Source organism: Taudactylus pleione, unplaced genomic scaffold (assembly GCF_031769625.1).
Source record: "Taudactylus pleione unplaced genomic scaffold, aTauple2 ptg000134l, whole genome shotgun sequence".
Lineage (NCBI taxonomy): Eukaryota > Metazoa > Chordata > Amphibia > Anura > Myobatrachidae > Taudactylus > Taudactylus pleione.
In genome coordinates this window covers 4,830,001-4,853,814 of record NW_028284536.1, presented here as the reverse complement: position 1 = coordinate 4,853,814, position 23,814 = coordinate 4,830,001, and the positions used below count along the sequence as shown (strand labels likewise).

Sequence of the window (23,814 nt, the reverse complement as noted above, 5' to 3'; positions counted from 1 at the left end):
TTCAATCCCACCCAGGGACGAAAATCTTCTATTAGTCAAATTTTGGGGAATTTTAGGTAGAGAAGTCAACATGTCTAACTACCTATTTTATGGTAGGGTTCAAGACTTTCTCTGAAACAATTATCTCTAAAGTGAGTTTAATTTGATTTAAGCCAATTTATTCAACAATTAGAAAATACCTGAAGGTTAATGTTGTTCCTGGTGATATCTAATCAGCAGAATGCAACCTAGCAGCATTTTTAAGTGAAAGCCTGTGTTATGTTATAACCAGGTGTTATCTTATCAGTACAAAGGTAAGGAATTAAGAAAAACTTTTTGAAGTTTGAAGATTTTTCTTACAAAATCATTGTCTTATTGCATCACCAAAGTGTAAGCTGGAAAGATGATTTTGATAAATTACTTGTTTGAACACCTGATTTGCTCTTCTGGAGTCAATGTAGTTTGTTTTTCTCAATAACCATAGAAGTAATAGGGTAAAGTAAAGACATTATGTGGATTTTTTGCTACAGCACTTCTGTCAAAATACGATTTAAATGAGTTAAGATGATAATGGATTTTCTACTATAAGCAAAGACCAAAAAAGTCAAAATAGCAATCCCAATTTTAGATTTGATAAATGATAATAGCACATAGCAGAGGATGGTTTCGATCCAACGACCTCTGGGTTATGGGCCCAGCATGCTTCCGCTGCACCACTCTGCTGCTCATGGAAGAGCTTAGAACTCAAGAAGGGTTGATTCATCACAAGAACATGGCAATGTGTTCCTTTTAATTAATGAAAAATCCTAAAATAACTGTCCAGATTAGAGACTTTATAAACTTTGGTAAGGAAACTTTCCAGATCAATGTTTCTTAGCTGTTGTTTGTTTATGTCTCATATAGGGTCTCTGTGGCACAATTGGTTAGCACGTTCGGCTGTTAATTGGAATATTGGTGGTTCAATCCCACCCAGGGACGAAAATCTTCTATTAGTCAAATTTTGGGGAATTTTAGGTAGAGAAGTCAACATGTCAAACTACCTATTTTATGGTAGGGTTCAAGACTTTCTCTGAAACAATTATCTCTAAAGTGAGTTTAATTTGATTTAAGCCAATTTATTCAACATTTAGAAAATACCTGAAGGTTAATGTTGTTCCTGGTGATATCTAATCAGCAGAATGCAACCTAGCAGCATTTTTAAGTGGAAGCCTGTGTTATGTTAATACCAGGTGTTATCTTATCAGTACAAAGGTAAGGAATTAAGAAAAACTTTTTGAAGTTTGAAGATTTTTCTTACAAAATCATTGTCTTTTTGCATCACCAAAGTGTAAGCTGGAAAGATGATTTTGATAAATTACTTGTTAGAACACCTGATTTGTTCTTCTGGAGTCAATGTAGTTTGTTTTTCTCAATAACCATAGAAGTAATACGGTAAAGTAAAGACATTATGTGGATTTTTTGCTACAGCACTTCTGTCAAAATACGAATTAAATGAGTTAAGATGATAATGGATTTTCTACTATAAGCAAAGACCAAAAAAGTCAAAATAGCAATCCCAATTTTAGATTTGAAAAATGAAAATAGCACATAGCAGAGGATGGTTTCGATCCAATGACCTCTGGGTTATGGGCCCAGCACGCTTCCGCTGCGCCACTCTGCTGCTCATGGAAGTGCTTAGAACTCAAGAAGGGTTGATTCATCACAAGAACATGGCAATGTGTTCCTTTTAATTAATGAAAAATCCTAAAATAACTGTCCAGATTAGAGACTTTATAAACTTTGGTAAGGAAACTTTCCAGATCAATGTTTCTTAGCTGTTGTTTGTTTATGTCTCATATAGGGTCTCTGTGGCACAATTGGTTAGCATGTTCGGCTGTTAATTGGAATATTGGTGGTTCAATCCCACCCAGGGACGAAAATCTTCTATTAGTCAAATTTTGGGGAATTTTAGGTAGAGAAGTCAACATGTCAAACTACCTATTTTATGGTAGGGTTCAAGACTTTCTCTGAAACAATTATCTCTAAAGTGAGTTTAATTTGATTTAAGCCAATTTATTCAACATTTAGAAAATACCTGAAGGTTAATGTTGTTCCTGGTGATATCTAATCAGCAGAATGCAACCTAGCAGCATTTTTAAGTGGAAGCCTGTGTTATGTTAATACCAGGTGTTATCTTATCAGTACAAAGGTAAGGAATTAAGAAAAACTTTTTGAAGTTTGAAGATTTTTCTTACAAAATCATTGTCTTTTTGCATCACCAAAGTGTAAGCTGGAAAGATGATTTTGATAAATTACTTGTTAGAACACCTGATTTGCTCTTCTGGAGTCAATGTAGTTTGTTTTTTGCAATAACCATAGAAGTAATAGGGTAAAGTAAAGACATTATGTGGATTTTTTGCTACAGCACTTCTGTCAAAATACGAATTAAATGAGTTAAGATGATAATGGATTTTCTACTATAAGCAAAGACCAAAAAAGTCAAAATAGCAATCCCAATTTTAGATTTGATAAATGAAAATAGCACATAGCACAGGATGGTTTCGATCCAACGACCTCTGGGTTATGGGCCCAGCACGCTTCCGCTGCGCCACTCTGCTGCTCATGGAAGTGCTTAGAACTCAAGAAGGGTTGATTCATCATAAGAACATGGCAATGTGTTCCTTTTAATTAGCGAAAAATCCTAAAATAACTGTCCAGATTAGAGACTTTATAAACTTTGGCAAGGAAACTTTCCAGATCAATGTTTCTTAGCTGTTGTTTGTTTATGTCTCATATAGGGTTTCTGTGGCGCAATTGGTTAGCGCGTTCGGCTGTTAACTGGAATGTTGGTGGTTCAATCCCACCCAGGGACGAGAATCTTCTATTAATCAAGTTTTGGGGATTTTTAGGTAGAGAAGTCAACATGTCAAACTACCTATTTTAAGGAAGGGTTCAAGACTTTCTCTGAAACAATTATCTCTAAAGTGAGTTTAATTTGATTTAAGCCAATTTATTCAACAATTAGAAAATACCTGAAGGTTAATGTTGTTCCTGGTGATATCTAATCAGCAGAATGCAACCTAGCAGCATTTTTAAGTGAAATCCTGTGTTATGTTATAACCAGGTGTTATCTTATCAGTACAAATGTAAGGAATTAAGAAAAACTTTTTGAAGTTTGAATATTTTTCTTACAAAATCATTGTCTTTTTGCATCACCAAAGTGTAAGCTGGAAAGATGATTTTGATAAATTACTTGTTAGAACACCTGATTTGCTCTTCTGGAGTCAATGTAGTTTGTTTTTCTCAATAACCATAGAAATAATAGGGTAAAGTAAAGACATTATGTGGATTTTTTGCTACAGCACTTCTGTCAAAATACGAATTAAATGAGTTAAGATGATAATGGATTTTCTACTACAAGCAAAGACCAAAAAAGTCAAAATAGCAATCCCAATTTTAGATTTGATAAATGAAAATAGCACATAGCAGATGATGGTTTCGATCCATCGACCTCTGGGTTATGGGCCCAGCAAGCTTCCGCTGCGCCACTCTGCTGCTCATGGAAATGCTTAGAACTCAAGAAGGGTTGATTCATCACAAGAACATGGCAATGTGTTCCTTTTAATTAGTGAAAAATCCCAAAATAACTGTCCAGATTAGAGACTTTATAAACTTTGGCAAGGAAACTTTCCAGATCAATGTTTCTTAGCTGTTGTTAGTTTATGTCTCACATAGGGTCTCTGTGGCGCAATTGGTTAGCGCGTTCGGCTGTTAACCGGAAGGTTGGTGGTTCAACCCCACCCAGGGACGAGAGTCTTCTATTAGTCAAATTTTTGGGAATTTTAGGTAGAGAAGTTAACATGTCTAACTACCTATTTTATGGTAGGGTTCAAGACTTTCTCTGAAACAATTATCTCTAAAGTGAGTTTAATTTGATTTAAGCCAATTTATTCAACATTTAGAAAATACCTGAAGGTTAATGTTGTTCCTGGTGATATCTAATCAGCAGAATGCAACCTAGCAGCATTTTTAAGTGGAAGCCTGTGTTATGTTAAAACCAGGTGTTATCTTATCAGTACAAAGGTAAGGAATTAAGAAAAACTTTTTGAAGTGTGAAGATTTTTCTTACAAAATCATTGTCTTTTTGCATCACCAAAGTGTAAGCTGGAAAGATGATTTTGATAAATTACTTGTTAGAACACCTGATTTGTTCTTCTGGAGTCAATGTAGTTTGTTTTTCTCAATAACCATAGAAGTAATAGGGTAAAGTAAAGACATTATGTGGATTTTTTGCTACAGCACTTCTGTCAAAATACGAATTAAATGAGTTAAGATGATAATGGATTTTCTACTATAAGCAAAGACCAAAAAAGTCAAAATAGCAATCCCAATTTTAGATTTGAAAAATGAAAATAGCACATAGCAGAGGATGGTTTCGATCCAATGACCTCTGGGTTATGGGCCCAGCACGCTTCCGCTGCGCCACTCTGCTGCTCATGGAAGTGCTTAGAACTCAAGAAGGGTTGATTCATCACAAGAACATGGCAATGTGTTCCTTTTAATTAATGAAAAATCCTAAAATAACTGTCCAGATTAGAGACTTTATAAACTTTGGTAAGGAAACTTTCCAGATCAATGTTTCTTAGCTGTTGTTTGTTTATGTCTCATATAGGGTCTCTGTGGCACAATTGGTTAGCACGTTCGGCTGTTAATTAGAATATTGGTGGTTCAATCCCACCCAGGGACGAAAATCTTCTATTAGTCAAATTTTGGGGAATTTTAGGTAGAGAAGTCAACATGTCTAACTACCTATTTTATGGTAGGGTTCAAGACTTTCTCTGAAACAATTATCTCTAAAGTGAGTTTAATTTGATTTAAGCCAATTTATTCAACAATTAGAAAATACCTGAAGGTTAATGTTGTTCCTGGTGATATCTAATCAGCAGAATGCAACCTAGCAGCATTTTTAAGTGAAAGCCTGTGTTATGTTATAACCAGGTGTTATCTTATCAGTACAAAGGTAAGGAATTAAGAAAAACTTTTTGAAGTTTGAAGATTTTTCTTACAAAATCATTGTCTTATTGCATCACCAAAGTGTAAGCTGGAAAGATGATTTTGATAAATTACTTGTTTGAACACCTGATTTGCTCTTCTGGAGTCAATGTAGTTTGTTTTTCTCAATAACCATAGAAGTAATAGGGTAAAGTAAAGACATTATGTGGATTTTTTGCTACAGCACTTCTGTCAAAATACGATTTAAATGAGTTAAGATGATAATGGATTTTCTACTATAAGCAAAGACCAAAAAAGTCAAAATAGCAATCCCAATTTTAGATTTGATAAATGATAATAGCACATAGCAGAGGATGGTTTCGATCCAACGACCTCTGGGTTATGGGCCCAGCATGCTTCCGCTGCACCACTCTGCTGCTCATGGAAGTGCTTAGAACTCAAGAAGGGTTGATTCATCACAAGAACATGGCAATGTGTTCCTTTTAATTAATGAAAAATCCTAAAATAACTGTCCAGATTAGAGACTTTATAAACTTTGGTAAGGAAACTTTCCAGATCAATGTTTCTTAGCTGTTGTTTGTTTATGTCTCATATAGGGTCTCTGTGGCACAATTGGTTAGCACGTTCGGCTGTTAATTGGAATATTGGTGGTTCAATCCCACCCAGGGACGAAAATCTTCTATTAGTCAAATTTTGGGGAATTTTAGGTAGAGAAGTCAACATGTCAAACTACCTATTTTATGGTAGGGTTCAAGACTTTCTCTGAAACAATTATCTCTAAAGTGAGTTTAATTTGATTTAAGCCAATTTATTCAACATTTAGAAAATACCTGAAGGTTAATGTTGTTCCTGGTGATATCTAATCAGCAGAATGCAACCTAGCAGCATTTTTAAGTGGAAGCCTGTGTTATGTTAATACCAGGTGTTATCTTATCAGTACAAAGGTAAGGAATTAAGAAAAACTTTTTGAAGTTTGAAGATTTTTCTTACAAAATCATTGTCTTTTTGCATCACCAAAGTGTAAGCTGGAAAGATGATTTTGATAAATTACTTGTTAGAACACCTGATTTGCTCTTCTGGAGTCAATGTAGTTTGTTTTTTGCAATAACCATAGAAGTAATAGGGTAAAGTAAAGACATTATGTGGATTTTTTGCTACAGCACTTCTGTCAAAATACGAATTAAATGAGTTAAGATGATAATGGATTTTCTACTATAAGCAAAGACCAAAAAAGTCAAAATAGCAATCCCAATTTTAGATTTGATAAATGAAAATAGCACATAGCACAGGATGGTTTCGATCCAACGACCTCTGGGTTATGGGCCCAGCACGCTTCCGCTGCGCCACTCTGCTGCTCATGGAAGTGCTTAGAACTCAAGAAGGGTTGATTCATCATAAGAACATGGCAATGTGTTCCTTTTAATTAGCGAAAAATCCTAAAATAACTGTCCAGATTAGAGACTTTATAAACTTTGGCAAGGAAACTTTCCAGATCAATGTTTCTTAGCTGTTGTTTGTTTATGTCTCATATAGGGTTTCTGTGGCGCAATTGGTTAGCGCGTTCGGCTGTTAACTGGAATGTTGGTGGTTCAATCCCACCCAGGGACGAGAATCTTCTATTAATCAAGTTTTGGGGATTTTTAGGTAGAGAAGTCAACATGTCAAACTACCTATTTTAAGGAAGGGTTCAAGACTTTCTCTGAAACAATTATCTCTAAAGTGAGTTTAATTTGATTTAAGCCAATTTATTCAACAATTAGAAAATACCTGAAGGTTAATGTTGTTCCTGGTGATATCTAATCAGCAGAATGCAACCTAGCAGCATTTTTAAGTGAAATCCTGTGTTATGTTATAACCAGGTGTTATCTTATCAGTACAAATGTAAGGAATTAAGAAAAACTTTTTGAAGTTTGAATATTTTTCTTACAAAATCATTGTCTTTTTGCATCACCAAAGTGTAAGCTGGAAAGATGATTTTGATAAATTACTTGTTAGAACACCTGATTTGCTCTTCTGGAGTCAATGTAGTTTGTTTTTCTCAATAACCATAGAAATAATAGGGTAAAGTAAAGACATTATGTGGATTTTTTGCTACAGCACTTCTGTCAAAATACGAATTAAATGAGTTAAGATGATAATGGATTTTCTACTACAAGCAAAGACCAAAAAAGTCAAAATAGCAATCCCAATTTTAGATTTGATAAATGAAAATAGCACATAGCAGATGATGGTTTCGATCCATCGACCTCTGGGTTATGGGCCCAGCAAGCTTCCGCTGCGCCACTCTGCTGCTCATGGAAATGCTTAGAACTCAAGAAGGGTTGATTCATCACAAGAACATGGCAATGTGTTCCTTTTAATTAGTGAAAAATCCCAAAATAACTGTCCAGATTAGAGACTTTATAAACTTTGGCAAGGAAACTTTCCAGATCAATGTTTCTTAGCTGTTGTTAGTTTATGTCTCACATAGGGTCTCTGTGGCGCAATTGGTTAGCGCGTTCGGCTGTTAACCGGAAGGTTGGTGGTTCAACCCCACCCAGGGACGAGAGTCTTCTATTAGTCAAATTTTGGGGAATTTTAGGTAGAGAAGTTAACATGTCTAACTACCTATTTTATGGTAGGGTTCAAGACTTTCTCTGAAACAATTATCTCTAAAGTGAGTTTAATTTGATTTAAGCCAATTTATTCAACATTTAGAAAATACCTGAAGGTTAATGTTGTTCCTGGTGATATCTAATCAGCAGAATGCAACCTAGCAGCATTTTTAAGTGGAAGCCTGTGTTATGTTAAAACCAGGTGTTATCTTATCAGTACAAAGGTAAGGAATTAAGAAAAACTTTTTGAAGTGTGAAGATTTTTCTTACAAAATCATTGTCTTTTTGCATCACCAAAGTGTAAGCTGGAAAGATGATTTTGATAAATTACTTGTTAGAACACCTGATTTGTTCTTCTGGAGTCAATGTAGTTTGTTTTTCTCAATAACCATAGAAGTAATAGGGTAAAGTAAAGACATTATGTGGATTTTTTGCTACAGCACTTCTGTCAAAATACGAATTAAATGAGTTAAGATGATAATGGATTTTCTACTATAAGCAAAGACCAAAAAAGTCAAAATAGCAATCCCAATTTTAGATTTGATAAATGAAAATAGCACATAGCACAGGATGGTTTCGATCCATCGACCTCTGGGTTATGGGCCCAGCACGCTTCCGCTGCGCCACTCTGTTGCTCATGGAAGTGCTTAGAACTCAAGAAGGGTTGATTCATCACAAGAACATGGCAATGTGTTCCTTTTAATTAATGAAAAATCCTAAAATAACTGTCCAGATTAGAGACTTTATAAACTTTGGTAAGGAAACTTTCCAGATCAATGTTTCTTAGCTGTTGTTTGTTTATGTCTCATATAGGGTCTCTGTGGCACAATTGGTTAGCACGTTCGGCTGTTAATTGGAATATTGGTGGTTCAATCCCACCCAGGGACGAAAATCTTCTATTAGTCAAATTTTGGGGAATTTTAGGTAGAGAAGTCAACATGTCAAACTACCTATTTTATGGTAGGGTTCAAGACTTTCTCTGAAACAATTATCTCTAAAGTGAGTTTAATTTGATTTAAGCCAATTTATTCAACATTTAGAAAATACCTGAAGGTTAATGTTGTTCCTGGTGATATCTAATCAGCAGAATGCAACCTAGCAGCATTTTTAAGTGGAAGCATGTGTTATGTTAAAACCAGGTGTTATCTTATCAGTACAAAGGTAAGGAATTAAGAAAAACTTTTTGAAGTTTGAAGATTTTTCTTACAAAATCATTGTCTTTTTGCATCACCAAAGTGTAAGCTGGAAAGATGATTTTGATAAATTACTTGTTAGAACACCTGATTTGCTCTTCTGGAGTCAATGTAGTTTGTTTTTCGCAATAACCATAGAAGTAATAGGGTAAAGTAAAGACATTATGTGGATTTTTTGCTACAGCACTTCTGTCAAAATACGAATTAAATGAGTTAAGATGATAATGGATTTTCTACTATAAGCAAAGACCAAAAAAGTCAAAATAGCAATCCCAATTTTAGATTTGATAAATGAAAATAGCACAGGATGGTTTCGATCCAACGACCTCTGGGTTATGGGCCCAGCACGCTTCCGCTGCGCCACTCTGCTGCTCATGGAAGTGCTTAGAACTCAAGAAGGGTTGATTCATCATAAGAACATGGCAATGTGTTCCTTTTAATTAGCGAAAAATCCTAAAATAACTGTCCAGATTAGAGACTTTATAAACTTTGGCAAGGAAACTTTCCAGATCAATGTTTCTTAGCTGTTGTTTGTTTATGTCTCATATAGGGTTTCTGTGGCGCAATTGGTTAGCGCGTTCGGCTGTTAACTGGAATGTTGGTGGTTCAATCCCACCCAGGGACGAGAATCTTCTATTAATCAAGTTTTGGGGATTTTTAGGTAGAGAAGTCAACATGTCAAACTACCTATTTTAAGGAAGGGTTCAAGACTTTCTCTGAAACAATTATCTCTAAAGTGAGTTTAATTTGATTTAAGCCAATTTATTCAACAATTAGAAAATACCTGAAGGTTAATGTTGTTCCTGGTGATATCTAATCAGCAGAATGCAACCTAGCAGCATTTTTAAGTGAAATCCTGTGTTATGTTATAACCAGGTGTTATCTTATCAGTACAAAGGTAAGGAATTAAGAAAAACTTTTTGAAGTTTGAAGATTTTTCTTACAAAATCATTGTCTTTTTGCATCACCAAAGTGTAAGCTGGAAAGATGATTTTGATAAATTACTTGTTAGAACACCTGATTTGCTCTTCTGGAATCAATGTAGTTTGTTTTTCTCAATAACCATAGAAGTAATAGGGTAAAGTAAAGACATTATGTGGATTTTTTGCTACAGCACTTCTGTCAAAATACGAATTAAATGAGTTAAGATGATAATGGATTTTCTACTACAAGCAAAGACCAAAAAAGTCAAAATAGCAATCCCAATTTTAGATTTGATAAATGAAAATAGCACATAGCAGATGATGGTTTCGATCCATCGACCTCTGGGTTATGGGCCCAGCAAGCTTCCGCTGCGCCACTCTGCTGCTCATGGAAATGCTTAGAACTCAAGAAGGGTTGATTCATCACAAGAACATGGCAATGTGTTCCTTTTAATTAGTGAAAAATCCCAAAATAACTGTCCAGATTAGAGACTTTATAAACTTTGGCAAGGAAACTTTCCAGATCAATGTTTCTTAGCTGTTGTTAGTTTATGTCTGACATAGGGTCTCTGTGGCGCAATTGGTTAGCGCGTTCGGCTGTTAACCGGAAGGTTGGTGGTTCAACCCCACCCAGGGACGAGAGTCTTCTATTAGTCAAATTTTGGGGAATTTTAGGTAGAGAAGTTAACATGTCTAACTACCTATTTTATGGTAGGGTTCAAGACTTTCTCTGAAACAATTATCTCTAAAGTGAGTTTAATTTGATTTAAGCCAATTTATTCAACATTTAGAAAATACCTGAAGGTTAATGTTGTTCCTGGTGATATCTAATCAGCAGAATGCAACCTAGCAGCATTTTTAAGTGGAAGCCTGTGTTATGTTAAAACCAGGTGTTATCTTATCAGTACAAAGGTAAGGAATTAAGAAAAACTTTTTGAAGTGTGAAGATTTTTCTTACAAAATCATTGTCTTTTTGCATCACCAAAGTGTAAGCTGGAAAGATGATTTTGATAAATTACTTGTTAGAACACCTGATTTGTTCTTCTGGAGTCAATGTAGTTTGTTTTTCTCAATAACCATAGAAGTAATAGGGTAAAGTAAAGACATTATGTGGATTTTTTGCTACAGCACTTCTGTCAAAATACGAATTAAATGAGTTAAGATGATAATGGATTTTCTACTATAAGCAAAGACCAAAAAAGTCAAAATAGCAATCCCAATTTTAGATTTGATAAATGAAAATAGCACATAGCACAGGATGGTTTCAATCCATCGACCTCTGGGTTATGGGCCCAGCACGCTTCCGCTGCGCCACTCTGCTGCTCATGGAAGTGCTTAGAACTCAAGAAGGGTTGATTCATCACAAGAACATGGCAATGTGTTCCTTTTAATTAATGAAAAATCCTAAAATAACTGTCCAGATTAGAGACTTTATAAACTTTGGTAAGGAAACTTTCCAGATCAATGTTTCTTAGCTGTTGTTTGTTTATGTCTCATATAGGGTCTCTGTGGCACAATTGGTTAGCACGTTCAGCTGTTAATTGGAATATTGGTGGTTCAATCCCACCCAGGGACGAAAATCTTCTATTAGTCAAATTTTGGGGAATTTTAGGTAGAGAAGTCAACATGTCAAACTACCTATTTTATGGTAGGGTTCAAGACTTTCTCTGAAACAATTATCTCTAAAGTGAGTTTAATTTGATTTAAGCCAATTTATTCAACATTTAGAAAATACCTGAAGGTTAATGTTGTTCCTGGTGATATCTAATCAGCAGAATGCAACCTAGCAGCATTTTTAAGTGGAAGCATGTGTTATGTTAAAACCAGGTGTTATCTTATCAGTACAAAGGTAAGGAATTAAGAAAAACTTTTTGAAGTTTGAAGATTTTTCTTACAAAATCATTGTCTTTTTGCATCACCAAAGTGTAAGCTGGAAAGATGATTTTGATAAATTACTTGTTAGAACACCTGATTTGCTCTTCTGGAGTCAATGTAGTTTGTTTTTCGCAATAACCATAGAAGTAATAGGGTAAAGTAAAGACATTATGTGGATTTTTTGCTACAGCACTTCTGTCAAAATACGAATTAAATGAGTTAAGATGATAATGGATTTTCTACTATAAGCAAAGACCAAAAAAGTCAAAATAGCAATCCCAATTTTAGATTTGATAAATGAAAATAGCACATAGCACAGGATGGTTTCGATCCAACGACCTCTGGGTTATGGGCCCAGCACGCTTCCGCTGCGCCACTCTGCTGCTCATGGAAGTGCTTAGAACTCAAGAAGGGTTGATTCATCATAAGAACATGGCAATGTGTTCCTTTTAATTAGCGAAAAATCCTAAAATAACTGTCCAGATTAGAGACTTTATAAACTTTGGCAAGGAAACTTTCCAGATCAATGTTTCTTAGCTGTTGTTTGTTTATGTCTCATATAGGGTTTCTGTGGCGCAATTGGTTAGCGCGTTCGGCTGTTAACTGGAATGTTGGTGGTTCAATCCCACCCAGGGACGAGAATCTTCTATTAATCAAGTTTTGGGGATTTTTAGGTAGAGAAGTCAACATGTCAAACTACCTATTTTAAGGAAGGGTTCAAGACTTTCTCTGAAACAATTATCTCTAAAGTGAGTTTAATTTGATTTAAGCCAATTTATTCAACAATTAGAAAATACCTGAAGGTTAATGTTGTTCCTGGTGATATCTAATCAGCAGAATGCAACCTAGCAGCATTTTTAAGTGAAATCCTGTGTTATGTTATAACCAGGTGTTATCTTATCAGTACAAAGGTAAGGAATTAAGAAAAACTTTTTGAAGTTTGAAGATTTTTCTTACAAAATCATTGTCTTTTTGCATCACCAAAGTGTAAGCTGGAAAGATGATTTTGATAAATTACTTGTTAGAACACCTGATTTGCTCTTCTGGAGTCAATGTAGTTTGTTTTTCTCAATAACCATAGAAGTAATAGGGTAAAGTAAAGACATTATGTGGATTTTTTGCTACAGCACTTCTGTCAAAATACGAATTAAATGAGTTAAGATGATAATGGATTTTCTACTACAAGCAAAGACCAAAAAAGTCAAAATAGCAATCCCAATTTTAGATTTGATAAATGAAAATAGCACATAGCAGAGGATGGTTTCGATCCATCGACCTCTGGGTTATGGGCCCAGCAAGCTTCCGCTGCGCCACTCTGCTGCTCATGGAAATGCTTAGAACTCAAGAAGGGTTGATTCATCACAAGAACATGGCAATGTGTTCCTTTTAATTAGTGAAAAATCCCAAAATAACTGTCCAGATTAGAGACTTTATAAACTTTGGCAAGGAAACTTTCCAGATCAATGTTTCTTAGCTGTTGTTAGTTTATGTCTCACATAGGGTCTCTGTGGCGCAATTGGTTAGCGCGTTCGGCTGTTAACCGGAAGGTTGGTGGTTCAACCCCACCCAGGGACGAGAGTCTTCTATTAGTCAAATTTTGGGGAATTTTAGGTAGAGAAGTTAACATGTCTAACTACCTATTTTATGGTAGGGTTCAAGACTTTCTCTGAAACAATTATCTCTAAAGTGAGTTTAATTTGATTTAAGCCAATTTATTCAACATTTAGAAAATACCTGAAGGTTAATGTTGTTCCTGGTGATATCTAATCAGCAGAATGCAACCTAGCAGCATTTTTAAGTGGAAGCCTGTGTTATGTTAAAACCAGGTGTTATCTTATCAGTACAAAGGTAAGGAATTAAGAAAAACTTTTTGAAGTGTGAAGATTTTTCTTACAAAATCATTGTCTTTTTGCATCACCAAAGTGTAAGCTGGAAAGATGATTTTGATAAATTACTTGTTAGAACACCTGATTTGTTCTTCTGGAGTCAATGTAGTTTGTTTTTCTCAATAACCATAGAAGTAATAGGGTAAAGTAAAGACATTATGTGGATTTTTTGCTACAGCACTTCTGTCAAAATACGAATTTAAATGAGTTAAGATGATAATGGATTTTCTACTATAAGCAAAGACCAAAAAAGTCAAAATAGCAATCCCAATTTTAGATTTGATAAATGAAAATAGCACATAGCAGAGGATGGTTTCGATCCATCGACCGCTGGGTTATGGGCCCAGCACGCTTCCGCTGCGCCACTCTGCTGCTCATGGAAATGCTTAGAACTCAAGAAGGGTTGATTCATCACAAGAACATGGCAATGTGTTCCTTTTAATTAGCGAAAAATCCTAAAATAACTGTCCAGATTAGAGACTTTATAAACTTTGGCAAGGAAACTTTCCAGATCAATGTTTCTTAGCTGTTGTTAGTTTATGTCTCACATAGGGTCTCTGTGGCGCAATTGGTTAGCGCGTTCGGCTGTTAACTGGAAGGTTGGTGGTTCAATCCCACCCAGGGACGAGAATCTTCTATTAGTCAAATTTTGGGGAATTTTAGGTAGAGAAGTCAACATGTCTAACTACCTATTTTATGGTAGGGTTCAAGACTTTCTCTGAAACAATTATCTCTAAAGTGAGTTTAATTTGATTTAAGCCAATTTATTCAACATTTAGAAAATACCTGAAGGTTAATGTTGTTCCTGGTGATATCTAATCAGCAGAATGCAACCTAGCAGCATTTTTAAGTGGAAGCCTGTGTTATGTTAAAACCAGGTGTTATCTTATCAGTACAAAGGTAAGGAATTAAGAAAAACTTTTTGAAGTTTGAAGATTTTTCTTACAAAATCATTGTCTTTTTGCATCACCAAAGTGTAAGCTGGAAAGATGATTTTGATAAATTACTTGTTAGAACACCTGATTTGCTCTTCTGGAGTCAATGTAGTTTGTTTTTCGCAATAACCATAGAAGTAATAGGGTAAAGTAAAGACATTATGTGGATTTTTTGCTACAGCACTTCTGTCAAAATACGAATTAAATGAGTTAAGATGATAATGGATTTTCTACTATAAGCAAAGACCAAAAAAGTCAAAATAGCAATCGCAATTTTAGATTTGATAAATGAAAATAGCACATAGCAGAGGATGGTTTCGATCCAACGACCTCTGGGTTATGGGCCCAGCAAGCTTCCGCTGCGCCACTCTGCTGCTCATGGAAATGCTTAGAACTCAAGAAGGGTTGATTCATCACAAGAACATGGCAATGTGTTCCTTTTAATTAGTGAAAAATCCCAAAATAACTGTCCAGATTAGAGACTTTATAAACTTTGGCAAGGAAACTTTCCAGATCAATGTTTCTTAGCTGTTGTTAGTTTATGTCTTACATAGGGTCTCTGTGGCGCAATTGGTTAGCGCGTTCGGCTGTTAACCGGAAGGTTGGTGGTTCAACCCCACCCAGGGACGAGAGTCTTCTATTAGTCAAATTTTGGGGAATTTTAGGTAGAGAAGTTAACATGTCTAACTACCTATTTTATGGTAGGGTTCAAGACTTTCTCTGAAACAATTATCTCTAAAGTGAGTTTAATTTGATTTAAGCCAATTTATTCAACATTTAGAAAATACCTGAAGGTTAATGTTGTTCCTGGTGATATCTAATCAGCAGAATGCAACCTAGCAGCATTTTTAAGTGGAAGCCTGTGTTATGTTAAAACCAGGTGTTATCTTATCAGTACAAAGGTAAGGAATTAAGAAAAACTTTTTGAAGTGTGAAGATTTTTCTTACAAAATCATTGTCTTTTTGCATCACCAAAGTGTAAGCTGGAAAGATGATTTTGATAAATTACTTGTTAGAACACCTGATTTGTTCTTCTGGAGTCAATGTAGTTTGTTTTTCTCAATAACCATAGAAGTAATAGGGTAAAGTAAAGACATTATGTGGATTTTTTGCTACAGCACTTCTGTCAAAATACGAATTAAATGAGTTAAGATGATAATGGATTTTCTACTATAAGCAAAGACCAAAAAAGTCAAAATAGCAATCCCAATTTTAGATTTGATAAATGAAAATAGCACATAGCACAGGATGGTTTCGATCCATCGACCTCTGGGTTATGGGCCCAGCACGCTTCCGCTGCGCCACTCTGCTGCTCATGGAAGTGCTTAGAACTCAAGAAGGGTTGATTCATCACAAGAACATGGCAATGTGTTCCTTTTAATTAATGAAAAATCCTAAAATAACTGTCCAGATTAGAGACTTTATAAACTTTGGTAAGGAAACTTTCCAGATCAATGTTTCTTAGCTGTTGTTTGTTTATGTCTCATATAGGGTCTCTGTGGCACAATTGGTTAGCACGTTCGGCTGTTAATTGGAATATTGGTGGTTCAATCCCACCCAGGGACGAAAATCTTCTATTAGTCAAATTTTGGGGAATTTTAGGTAGAGAAGTCAACATGTCAAACTACCTATTTTATGGTAGGGTTCAAGACTTTCTCTGAAACAATTATCTCTAAAGTGAGTTTAATTTGATTTAAGCCAATTTATTCAACATTTAGAAAATACCTGAAGGTTAATGTTGTTCCTGGTGATATCTAATCAGCAGAATGCAACCTAGCAGCATTTTTAAGTGGAAGCATGTGTTATGTTAAAACCAGGTGTTATCTTATCAGTACAAAGGTAAGGAATTAAGAAAAACTTTTTGAAGTTTGAAGATTTTTCTTACAAAATCATTGTCTTTTTGCATCACCAAAGTGTAAGCTGGAAAGATGATTTTGATAAATTACTTGTTAGAACACCTGATTTGCTCTTCTGGAGTCAATGTAGTTTGTTTTTCGCAATAACCATAGAAGTAATAGGGTAAAGTAAAGACATTATGTGGATTTTTTGCTACAGCACTTCTGTCAAAATACGAATTAAATGAGTTAAGATGATAATGGATTTTCTACTATAAGCAAAGACCAAAAAAGTCAAAATAGCAATCCCAATTTTAGATTTGATAAATGAAAATAGCACATAGCACAGGATGGTTTCGATCCAACGACCTCTGGGTTATGGGCCCAGCACGCTTCCGCTGCGCCACTCTGCTGCTCATGGAAGTGCTTAGAACTCAAGAAGGGTTGATTCATCATAAGAACATGGCAATGTGTTCCTTTTAATTAGCGAAAAATCCTAAAATAACTGTCCAGATTAGAGACTTTATAAACTTTGGCAAGGAAACTTTCCAGATCAATGTTTCTTAGCTGTTGTTTGTTTATGTCTCATATAGGGTTTCTGTGGCGCAATTGGTTAGCGCGTTCGGCTGTTAACTGGAATGTTGGTGGTTCAATCCCACCCAGGGACGAGAATCTTCTATTAATCAAGTTTTGGGGATTTTTAGGTAGAGAAGTCAACATGTCAAACTACCTATTTTAAGGAAGGGTTCAAGACTTTCTCTGAAACAATTATCTCTAAAGTGAGTTTAATTTGATTTAAGCCAATTTATTCAACAATTAGAAAATACCTGAAGGTTAATGTTGTTCCTGGTGATATCTAATCAGCAGAATGCAACCTAGCAGCATTTTTAAGTGAAATCCTGTGTTATGTTATAACCAGGTGTTATCTTATCAGTACAAAGGTAAGGAATTAAGAAAAACTTTTTGAAGTTTGAAGATTTTTCTTACAAAATCATTGTCTTTTTGCATCACCAAAGTGTAAGCTGGAAAGATGATTTTGATAAATTACTTGTTAGAACACCTGATTTGCTCTTCTGGAGTCAATGTAGTTTGTTTTTCTCAATAACCATAGAAGTAATAGGGTAAAGTAAAGACATTATGTGGATTTTTTGCTACAGCACTTCTGTCAAAATACGAATTAAATGAGTTAAGATGATAATGGATTTTCTACTACAAGCAAAGACCAAAAAAGTCAAAATAGCAATCCCAATTTTAGATTTGATAAATGAAAATAGCACATAGCAGAGGATGGTTTCGATGCATCGATCTCTGGGTTATGGGCCCAGCAAGCTTCCGCTGCGCCACTCTGCTGCTCATGGAAATGCTTAGAACTCAAGAAGGGTTGATTCATCACAAGAACATGGCAATGTGTTCCTTTTAATTAGTGAAAAATCCCAAAATAACTGTCCAGATTAGAGACTTTATAAACTTTGGCAAGGAAACTTTCCAGATCAATGTTTCTTAGCTGTTGTTAGTTTATGTATCACATAGGGTCTCTGTGGCGCAATTGGTTAGCGCGTTCGGCTGTTAACCGGAAGGTTGGTGGTTCAACCCCACCCAGGGACGAGAGTCTTCTATTAGTCAAATTTTGGGGAATTTTAGGTAGAGAAGTTAACATGTCTAACTACCTATTTTATGGTAGGGTTCAAGACTTTCTCTGAAACAATTATCTCTAAAGTGAGTTTAATTTGATTTAAGCCAATTTATTCAACATTTAGAAAATACCTGAAGGTTAATGTTGTTCCTGGTGATATCTAATCAGCAGAATGCAACCTAGCAGCATTTTTAAGTGGAAGCCTGTGTTATGTTAAAACCAGGTGTTATCTTATCAGTACAAAGGTAAGGAATTAAGAAAAACTTTTTGAAGTGTGAAGATTTTTCTTACAAAATCATTGTCTTTTTGCATCACCAAAGTGTAAGCTGGAAAGATGATTTTGATAAATTACTTGTTAGAACACCTGATTTGTTCTTCTGGAGTCAATGTAGTTTGTTTTTCTCAATAACCATAGAAGTAATAGGGTAAAGTAAAGACATTATGTGGATTTTTTGCTACAGCACTTCTGTCAAAATACGAATTAAATGAGTTAAGATGATAATGGATTTTCTACTATAAGCAAAGACCAAAAAAGTCAAAATAGCAATCCCAATTTTAGATTTGATAAATGAAAATAGCACATAGCAGAGGATGGTTTCGATCCATCGACCTCTGGGTTATGGGCCCAGCACGCTTCCGCTGCGCCACTCTGCTGCTCATGGAAATGCTTAGAACTCAAGAAGGGTTGATTCATCACAAGAACATGGCAATGTGTTCCTTTTAATTAGCGAAAAATCCTAAAATAACTGTCCAGATTAGAGACTTTATAAACTTTGGCAAGGAAACTTTCCAGATCAATGTTTCTTAGCTGTTGTTAGTTTATGTCTCACATAGGGTCTCTGTGGCGCAATTGGTTAGCGCGTTCGGCTGTTAACTGGAAGGTTGGTGGTTCAATCCCACCCAGGGACGAGAATCTTCTATTAGTCAAATTTTGGGGAATTTTAGGTAGAGAAGTCAACATGTCTAACTACCTATTTTATGGTAGGGTTCAAGACTTTCTCTGAAACAATTATCTCTAAAGTGAGTTTAATTTGATTTAAGCCAATTTATTCAACATTTAGAAAATACCTGAAGGTTAATGTTGTTCCTGGTGATATCTAATCAGCAGAATGCAACCTAGCAGCATTTTTAAGTGGAAGCCTGTGTTATGTTAAAACCAGGTGTTATCTTATCAGTACAAAGGTAAGGAATTAAGAAAAACTTTTTGAAGTTTGAAGATTTTTCTTACAAAATCATTGTCTTTTTGCATCACCAAAGTGTAAGCTGGAAAGATGATTTTGATAAATTACTTGTTAGAACACCTGATTTGCTCTTCTGGAGTCAATGTAGTTTGTTTTTCGCAATAACCATAGAAGTAATAGGGTAAAGTAAAGACATTATGTGGATTTTTTGCTACAGCACTTCTGTCAAAATACGAATTAAATGAGTTAAGATGATAATGGATTTTCTACTATAAGCAAAGACCAAAAAAGTCAAAATAGCAATCGCAATTTTAGATTTGATAAATGAAAATAGCACATAGCAGAGGATGGTTTCGATCCAACGACCTCTGGGTTATGGGCCCAGCACGCTTCCGCTGTGCCACTCTGCTGCTCATGGAAGTGCTTAGAACTCAAGAAGGGTTGATTCATCATAAGAACATGGCAATGTGTTCCATTTAATTAGCGAAAAATCCTAAAATAACTGTCCAGATTAGAGACTTTATAAACTTTGGCAAGGAAACTTTCCAGATCAATGTTTCTTAGCTGTTGTTTGTTTATGTCTCATATAGGGTTTCTGTGGCGCAATTGGTTAGCGCGTTCGGCTGTTAACTGGAATGTTGGTGGTTCAATCCCACCCAGGGACGAGAATCTTCTATTAATCAAGTTTTGGGGATTTTTAGGTAGAGAAGTCAACATGTCAAACTACCTATTTTAAGGAAGGGTTCAAGACTTTCTCTGAAACAATTATCTCTAAAGTGAGTTTAATTTGATTTAAGCCAATTTATTCAACAATTAGAAAATACCTGAAGGTTAATGTTGTTCCTGGTGATATCTAATCAGCAGAATGCAACCTAGCAGCATTTTTAAGTGAAAGCCTGTGTTATGTTATAACCAGGTGTTATCTTATCAGTACAAATGTAAGGAATTAAGAAAAACTTTTTGAAGTTTGAAGATTTTTCTTACAAAATCATTGTCTTTTTGCATCACCAAAGTGTAAGCTGGAAAGATGATTTTGATAAATTACTTGTTAGAACACCTGATTTGCTCTTCTGGAGTCAATGTAGTTTGTTTTTCTCAATAACCATAGAAGTAATAGGGTAAAGTAAAGACATTATGTGGATTTTTTGCTACAGCACTTCTGTCAAAATACGAATTAAATGAGTTAAGATGATAATGGATTTTCTACTACAAGCAAAGACCAAAAAAGTCAAAATAGCAATCCCAATTTTAGATTTGATAAATGAAAATAGCACATAGCAGAGGATGGTTTCGATCCATCGACCTCTGGGTTATGGGCCCAGCAAGCTTCCGCTGCGCCACTCTGCTGCTCATGGAAATGCTTAGAACTCAAGAAGGGTTGATTCATCACAAGAACATGGCAATGTGTTCCTTTTAATTAGTGAAAAATCCCAAAATAACTGTCCAGATTAGAGACTTTATAAACTTTGGTAAGGAAACTTTCCAGATCAATGTTTCTTAGCTGTTGTTTGTTTATGTCTCATATAGGGTCTCTGTGGCACAATTGGTTAGCACGTTCGGCTGTTAATTGGAATATTGGTGGTTCAATCCCACCCAGGGACGAAAATCTTCTATTAGTCAAATTTTGGGGAATTTTAGGTAGAGAAGTCAACATGTCAAACTACCTATTTTATGGTAGGGTTCAAGACTTTCTCTGAAACAATTATCTCTAAAGTGAGTTTAATTTGATTTAAGCCAATTTATTCAACATTTAGAAAATACCTGAAGGTTAATGTTGTTCCTGGTGATATCTAATCAGCAGAATGCAACCTAGCAGCATTTTTAAGTGGAAGCCTGTGTTATGTTAAAACCAGGTGTTATCTTATCAGTACAAAGGTAAGGAATTAAGAAAAACTTTTTGAAGTGTGAAGATTTTTCTTACAAAATCATTGTCTTTTTGCATCACCAAAGTGTAAGCTGGAAAGATGATTTTGATAAATTACTTGTTAGAACACCTGATTTGTTCTTCTGGAGTCAATGTAGTTTGTTTTTCTCAATAACCATAGAAGTAATAGGGTAAAGTAAAGACATTATGTGGATTTTTTGCTACAGCACTTTTGTCAAAATACGAATTAAATGAGTTAAGATGATAATGGATTTTCTACTATAAGCAAAGACCAAAAAAGTCAAAATAGCAATCCCAATTTTAGATTTGATAAATGAAAATAGCACATAGCACAGGATGGTTTCGATCCAACGACCTCTGGGTTATGGGCCCAGCACGCTTCCGCTGCGCCACTCTGCTGCTCATGGAAGTGCTTAGAACTCAAGAAGGGTTGATTCATCATAAGAACATGGCAATGTGTTCCTTTTAATTAGCGAAAAATCCTAAAATAACTGTCCAGATTAGAGACTTTATAAACTTTGGCAAGGAAACTTTCCAGATCAATGTTTCTTAGCTGTTGTTTGTTTATGTCTCATATAGGGTTTCTGTGGCGCAATTGGTTAGCGCGTTCGGCTGTTAACTGGAATGTTGGTGGTTCAATCCCACCCAGGGACGAGAATCTTCTATTAATCAAGTTTTGGGGATTTTTAGGTAGAGAAGTCAACATGTCAAACTACCTATTTTAAGGAAGGGTTCAAGACTTTCTCTGAAACAATTATCTCTAAAGTGAGTTTAATTTGATTTAAGCCAATTTATTCAACAATTAGAAAATACCTGAAGGTTAATGTTGTTCCTGGTGATATCTAATCAGCAGAATGCAACCTAGCAGCATTTTTAAGTGAAAGCCTGTGTTATGTTATAACCAGGTGTTATCTTATCAGTACAAATGTAAGGAATTAAGAAAAACTTTTTGAAGTTTGAAGATTTTTCTTACAAAATCATTGTCTTTTTGCATCACCAAAGTGTAAGCTGGAAAGATGATTTTGATAAATTACTTGTTAGAACACCTGATTTGCTCTTCTGGAGTCAATGTAGTTTGTTTTTCTCAATAACCATAGAAGTAATAGGGTAAAGTAAAGACATTATGTGGATTTTTTGCTACAGCACTTCTGTCAAAATACGAATTAAATGAGTTAAGATGATAATGGATTTTCTACTACAAGCAAAGACCAAAAAAGTCAAAATAGCAATCCCAATTTTAGATTTGATAAATGAAAATAGCACATAGCAGAGGATGGTTTCGATCCATCGACCTCTGGGTTATGGGCCCAGCAAGCTTCCGCTGCGCCACTCTGCTGCTCATGGAAATGCTTAGAACTCAAGAAGGGTTGATTCATCACAAGAACATGGCAATGTGTTCCTTTTAATTAGTGAAAAATCCCAAAATAACTGTCCAGATTAGAGACTTTATAAACTTTGGTAAGGAAACTTTCCAGATCAATGTTTCTTAGCTGTTGTTTGTTTATGTCTCATATAGGGTCTCTGTGGCACAATTGGTTAGCACGTTCGGCTGTTAATTGGAATATTGGTGGTTCAATCCCACCCAGGGACGAAAATCTTCTATTAGTCAAATTTTGGGGAATTTTAGGTAGAGAAGTCAACATGTCAAACTACCTATTTTATGGTAGGGTTCAAGACTTTCTCTGAAACAATTATCTCTAAAGTGAGTTTAATTTGATTTAAGCCAATTTATTCAACATTTAGAAAATACCTGAAGGTTAATGTTGTTCCTGGTGATATCTAATCAGCAGAATGCAACCTAGCAGCATTTTTAAGTGGAAGCCTGTGTTATGTTAAAACCAGGTGTTATCTTATCAGTACAAAGGTAAGGAATTAAGAAAAACTTTTTGAAGTGTGAAGATTTTTCTTACAAAATCATTGTCTTTTTGCATCACCAAAGTGTAAGCTGGAAAGATGATTTTGATAAATTACTTGTTAGAACACCTGATTTGTTCTTCTGGAGTCAATGTAGTTTGTTTTTCTCAATAACCATAGAAGTAATAGGGTAAAGTAAAGACATTATGTGGATTTTTTGCTACAGCACTTTTGTCAAAATACGAATTAAATGAGTTAAGATGATAATGGATTTTCTACTATAAGCAAAGACCAAAAAAGTCAAAATAGCAATCCCAATTTTAGATTTGATAAATGAAAATAGCACATAGCACAGGATGGTTTCGATCCAACGACCTCTGGGTTATGGGCCCAGCACGCTTCCGCTGCGCCACTCTGCTGCTCATGGAAGTGCTTAGAACTCAAGAAGGGTTGATTCATCATAAGAACATGGCAATGTGTTCCTTTTAATTAGCGAAAAATCCTAAAATAACTGTCCAGATTAGAGACTTTATAAACTTTGGCAAGGAAACTTTCCAGATCAATGTTTCTTAGCTGTTGTTTGTTTATGTCTCATATAGGGTTTCTGTGGCGCAATTGGTTAGCGCGTTCGGCTGTTAACTGGAATATTGGTGGTTCAATCCCACCCAGGGACGAGAATCTTCTATTAATCAAGTTTTGGGGATTTTTAGGTAGAGAAGTCAACATGTCAAACTACCTATTTTAAGGAAGGGTTCAAGACTTTCTCTGAAACAATTATCTCTAAAGTGAGTTTAATTTGATTTAAGCCAATTTATTCAACAATTAGAAAATACCTGAAGGTTAATGTTGTTCCTGGTGATATCTAATCAGCAGAATGCAACCTAGCAGCATTTTTAAGTGAAATCCTGTGTTATGTTATAACCAGGTGTTATCTTATCAGTACAAAGGTAAGGAATTAAGAAAAACTTTTTGAAGTTTGAAGATTTTTCTTACAAAATCATTGTCTTTTTGCATCACCAAAGTGTAAGCTGGAAAGATGATTTTGATAA

The 23,814-nt window shown here is 35.2% G+C and overlaps 8 non-coding genes across 8 annotated transcripts; all 8 read left to right on the top strand.

Moving 5' to 3' along the window:
- The first annotated feature begins 3,694 nt into the window (after positions 1-3,694).
- Positions 3,695-3,768, top strand: TRNAN-GUU (transfer RNA asparagine (anticodon GUU)). The gene has a single exon. It is a non-coding gene; the product is annotated as a tRNA-Asn (tRNA).
- Positions 3,769-7,442: 3,674 nt separating this feature from the next.
- TRNAN-GUU (transfer RNA asparagine (anticodon GUU)) lies at positions 7,443-7,516 on the top strand. The gene has a single exon. It is a non-coding gene; the product is annotated as a tRNA-Asn (tRNA).
- Positions 7,517-10,246: 2,730 nt separating this feature from the next.
- On the top strand, positions 10,247-10,320 carry TRNAN-GUU (transfer RNA asparagine (anticodon GUU)). Its single transcript has one exon. It is a non-coding gene; the product is annotated as a tRNA-Asn (tRNA).
- Positions 10,321-13,057: 2,737 nt separating this feature from the next.
- TRNAN-GUU (transfer RNA asparagine (anticodon GUU)) lies at positions 13,058-13,131 on the top strand. The gene has a single exon. It is a non-coding gene; the product is annotated as a tRNA-Asn (tRNA).
- Positions 13,132-13,995: 864 nt separating this feature from the next.
- TRNAN-GUU (transfer RNA asparagine (anticodon GUU)) lies at positions 13,996-14,069 on the top strand. Its single transcript has one exon. It is a non-coding gene; the product is annotated as a tRNA-Asn (tRNA).
- Positions 14,070-14,932: 863 nt separating this feature from the next.
- Positions 14,933-15,006, top strand: TRNAN-GUU (transfer RNA asparagine (anticodon GUU)). The gene has a single exon. It is a non-coding gene; the product is annotated as a tRNA-Asn (tRNA).
- A 2,737-nt stretch (positions 15,007-17,743) lies between these two features.
- On the top strand, positions 17,744-17,817 carry TRNAN-GUU (transfer RNA asparagine (anticodon GUU)). The gene has a single exon. It is a non-coding gene; the product is annotated as a tRNA-Asn (tRNA).
- Positions 17,818-18,680: 863 nt separating this feature from the next.
- On the top strand, positions 18,681-18,754 carry TRNAN-GUU (transfer RNA asparagine (anticodon GUU)). The gene has a single exon. It is a non-coding gene; the product is annotated as a tRNA-Asn (tRNA).
- The last annotated feature ends 5,060 nt before the right edge of the window (positions 18,755-23,814 follow it).